Source organism: Amblyomma mixtum, chromosome 7, assembly GCF_055824585.1.
Source record: "Amblyomma mixtum isolate Tamu chromosome 7, ASM5582458v1, whole genome shotgun sequence".
NCBI classification, from domain to species: Eukaryota; Metazoa; Arthropoda; class Arachnida; order Ixodida; family Ixodidae; genus Amblyomma; species Amblyomma mixtum.
In genome coordinates this window covers 121,848,710-121,853,410 of record NC_143018.1, presented here as the reverse complement: position 1 = coordinate 121,853,410, position 4,701 = coordinate 121,848,710, and the positions used below count along the sequence as shown (strand labels likewise).

General features: G+C 46.4%; 1 long non-coding RNA gene across 1 annotated transcript; it reads right to left on the bottom strand.

Moving 5' to 3' along the window:
• Window positions 1-635: 635 nt before the first annotated feature.
• LOC149337371 (uncharacterized) lies at window positions 636-4,126 on the bottom strand. The gene is made up of 3 exons (XR_016284623.1): window positions 3,380-4,126; window positions 3,196-3,312; window positions 636-1,314 (listed from the first exon to the last, which is right to left on the bottom strand). It is a non-coding gene; the product is annotated as an uncharacterized LOC149337371 (long non-coding RNA).
• Window positions 4,127-4,701: the final 575 nt, after the last annotated feature.

Sequence of the window (4,701 nt, the reverse complement as noted above, 5' to 3'; positions counted from 1 at the left end):
GCAGGCGGATCGAGCGAGAGGAAAGAATTCTGAGTTACCGAGTCAAAACATGCGGCACATCGGGGGGGGGGGGGGGGGGGGGGGAATAGATCACGAACCTTATTACTTCTAAGAAGCAGACCAGCGACACCCCCGGTCTGCGCCTTGCATTCACTCACCGGAAGCTTCCACCCCGGTCAAGGAGATAAAAACATCAACCAAGAAACTCGTTTCGAGCTCTCTTTTTTAACCCCTGCCTTTTGTAATCACTAAAAAATAGACAGGACCAACGCCTTACACTTATTACCAAGTAATTGTAAACTGCATAGCTATCAGAGAAGAATGATTAAAATTAAAATCTGCATAATGAGTGCCTGTATTCCGCTGGCGATTTTGCAGTTTTTTTTCCCCTTGAGATACACAGTATTAGCTATTATGCAAAGCCTACTCAGCCGTCAAATCGCGCATGCTTTTTTTCTGGTAACGTGTATGTGACCACCGTTTAGACGGAAATTTTCAATAGCCTGACTGTTGCCAGACGTCTCTGGAACACGCAGACGCAAAATTCTGAAATTCCATATTTACAACCCAGGTAGCGCCGTCGCAATCTTGCTGCTTATTAACCCTTCACTGCAAACCGAAAAACACCCGGATAGGAGTAAATGGCTCATCGCGTAGCGCACTCCCGAAAAGGGGTTTTTATACTCCTCAGAATAGGAGTATATCGTCTACTCCTCTGCTTGAAGGGGTACTTTCGGAGTGCTAGAAGGAGTAAAGTGTTACCGCTCTGCAGACGGGAGTTTATTTAGGAGTAAAGTTGTGATCACAAAGGAGTTAGCATGGCAATTAATAGAAGTATTATATACTCCTTTGCAGCTACTTTTATAGTACATTTCAGGAGTACGTGCCTGTTCCTTTTAAGTAGTTCTGGCAGGAAATTTTTCGAGAAATTTTTCTTACTATAGGGTTACATTTATGATTCCCAGACGAGTATATTACTTCACTTGATGCGGAAGCCGATTTGAAATAAAGTATTCGTATGGAAGGCTCATTTTAGAGCTTGATATTCCAGGATAAATGCGTCGATGAACTTACAGTGATTTATTTCAAACAATATTTTATTGGGTACAAAACATTTGAGACATGTGTTCGGCAGCTTGCTTTCGACGCTTACAGAGAACCTACGTCTTGGCCCCTGTAGAAAAGAAGAGTGCCTTAACCCACGCTGTCTTTGGGTACATAATTTAAATACCCAAAGGAATGAAAATAGAGATGCCACACTTGAAAGCAAGGAGGGAACCTTGAAATGCTTCGCTGTCAACATACGGGCTCCTTCTGAAAGAAAGATTAGAAAAAAAAAATGCATCAGAGGAATTGCACCTCTAAGCTTGAAGTATGACGTGCTTCAAGTGTAGAAGTCAACGTCCCAAAGCCGTTCAGAGTGCACTTTTAAATAAAGTAGGTATTATTGAAGTTTAAACGTTTTTCATGACTAAAGATTAGCTAGTAGAACATAGTAGGTAATCAACTAGCTAATACATACCTGTATCCTGTCGGATGACAGCGGCTAAACGCGGTTTTCAGGGAATCACAAATTCCAGAGAGCCGCTTTCGTAAACATTAAGGCAATACGGCGAATGGGAAGCAGCATCGATAGGGAACATTTTTTCCACAAAGCATAAAACTTAAAAAAATAAAATGGTCTTACTGAGGCACCTGCGCATTCGCGCTGCCTTTGGCTGCGTTCCTGCACCGAAAGAGGCCTCGAGATATAATTTTTTTTTTACTTGTCAGAGGTTCCTCATGCTTTTCAGGCACCATATCAGAACCAATTACTGAAATCAAAACATGCAAACAAAAGACAGCGCTTTGCATACACGCAGCGGAAGCTTACATGCAATTTCCTTGATGGGAGAGCCCGCAGCTACGCATTTTCAGGACGTCGTCATTCTGTGTATAGGTCAAAGGCAGGGCAAGGGTGACTGACATAGCAGGCATTGTTAGGAATAGAAAGCTACCAACAGACCCACCCTCCCGCCGCCACCTGTCTTCTGTTAAGCTTTGCCCTCACATTCGTGGCCAGGGTTCAAAAGAAAACATTCTACACAGGCCTATCTGGCTGGGAAAGGAATATACTTTCGGGAAAGAACGCCAATGAAAAAAAAACATGTTTCGGAATCTTCTTGGTTCTTTCACCAGAAGGGTTGAAATGCGGGCCAGTTGGTACATTGTAAACGGAAAAAAACCAGTCACACAAGACGACGGTGGTGTGTACACTCTTCTTGTCCGTCGTCTTGTGTGACTGGTTTCTTTCAGCAGGTGTGACTGCGAGTGAGTCACAGCTTGCCTTTTTTTAAGCCTTCGGTTAGCCATCCGCCGGGTCACTGATCGTAGACAGTTGATGCAAGGATAGTTCCCTCGAAGTCAGTCTTGTCAACCCGCGCTTCCTTCCTTGTTCATTTGTTTGGCATCCGCTTTGTGCTGCTTCAGTTTTTCTGGGAAATGCTTGCTTTCGCCAATGTACTACGTCCAGCACGAGCAGGGGATCTTGTACACTGGCGTCTGCTTTATTCTTTTTCTTTCGCTGCCTTCCTGGGATCAGCAGTCTGAACCGGAACGCTTGCCTCCACGAGTTTCACATAATGGAATGTGTTCGGAAACTGCACGCGAAGTGGAAACTTCTTTTAACATTTTTCAAATGCGAAGAGCTTACAAGGTACCACATTTTGGAACTAGACGCCTAACCATCCAGAAAAGGCAGCGTTCAGTATGGTTGAAACCTCATGTCCGCTGCCGAAAATCGCTGCGACGTTAAGATGCCACCAACTCGGAAAATGTAACAGTTTAGCTAATCTCCGTGAGCGCTAAGGCGTCGTCATGTCCTGTGCTATGACTGAAAAGAATAAAATCGCTTGCATTGTTTGCATAACAAGGCCCTCTTAAAACACAGGAAAGGAAGCAACCGATTAGGGCAGGGTTCTCAGCACTGTTCGTAATAACGTGACAAAAATTCACAGACCCCAAGGCCGTGCATTTTCACCTGTCATTGCCTGTACAGCTTTTCCATATTCATGGGGCGTGAACGCATGAAGAAAATTTGGTCCCTAGAAGAACTGACCGTACTTCCAGCTGTACATGTTAGCGTAACAGCCACGACTGCAGTGCCACACTCTTTTTTTTCAGCCGCGTGCAACAACAAATTTCTCAGATACTTACTTCATGCCTGCTGTGTGAGTTGGCTCCACCGGACCACAATGAAGCCTTTGCTGTTTTGCTGTTCTCGTTAAGCCTTTCATCTCGGCGCACCCGTGGTTCACAGCAAGTCTACGCACACTGAAAAGGGAGCGGCGTTAAGTGCATGCGCGTCTATGGCATCAAAGGAGAGTTTAATACTGCTTACCAGAACACACGACGATGATAATCCAGTCTTTAGTATTCTTGCAATACAGCGAAAGAACGAGGGGCCGACGATGTCGAGAAAACTGGTGCGTCACACACACATCGCCATGTCGGCGCGGCGAAACGGCAGCAGCCAACACTTGTATGCTGCGTAGACAATGAATGACTAGCCGCTGCTTCTGCACATATTGCTGGCTTGAGTGAGACGTTCATTGCAGCACGTTGCTGCTAAGGTCGATGATGTCCAGTCTTACGTCACGACAAGAGCGCGCAAAGGAGCGGGTGGCAAACTGGCGGCTTCGGGGAGGTCGACGCGTCACACACCGCCATGTTGGCTCGGCTGAGCTCGGCTGGCTAAGCCTCTCGCAGACTGCCGTCGCAGGCGATGCAACACCAAGCGTTCTCCGAATACACTGGGGGCTTCACAGGCACTGTCTGCGGCACTGTCGCGAGGTTGCGGCGATCCGGTGTCTTGTAACATGACAAACGTGCGTGAAGCAGCAAAAGCAGAGGCGAGCAGGCAGCGACGACAGAGCCGGCGTCGTCACCTGCAAGTGCAGCGCACCGGCAGCTGCCACTAGGCGGCGGGCAGACACTAAGGAGTGCATAAAGGGCCTGAAGGAGTATTGAAGCCGACATACTCCTGCTTGGAAAAGTAGTAAAATCATGTAAATGCTTTATTTTACTCCTCGATTTCGCGACGGCAGTAAAAAAGGAGGATTTCCTCTTTTTTACAACTTAAAGTCGATTGCGCAATTTTCAAAAAGGAGTTTAAAAGTGGACACTAGCCATTTATACTCCTATTTGGGCTTATTTGTGTTTACAGTGTTCACTGTGCCGAGTCTACTTCGAGTAGAGCCATTGCTGAAGGCCATGGATGGCACGCATAGTGTCAAAAAAAAAAAAAAACAGGAGGCAGAGCCGTTCCCCCAGCTGCTAAGTCTAAAAGCGAATGCAAAGGAAATTCTCTTTTCCTCAGAGTTATCAGAGGAAGGCGCGAAATACATGAGATATGCATGTCGTGGCCCCACCTTACAAGCTTTTTTTATTTCTAGCTTTCGGTTTTCCGTCGTTAATGTTTTCACAAACCTCGAAGCACATTTTAGACGCCGGCGCACCAAAAGAGAAGGCATTGTTGTGTGCAAAGGTGAAGTAACGACCGCGATCGGGAGCACCAACTTAAGAACCTGCGGCCAACGCCCCTCAAAGGAGGCGCTCAAGCCAGTAGCGTCTGCGTATTAGGTGCACGCCTGGACAGGCTGAACAGGCGAACAGCAAATTAGGTCTAAGGATGGATGCTCTAGAAACAGAGTTACAGGTAGA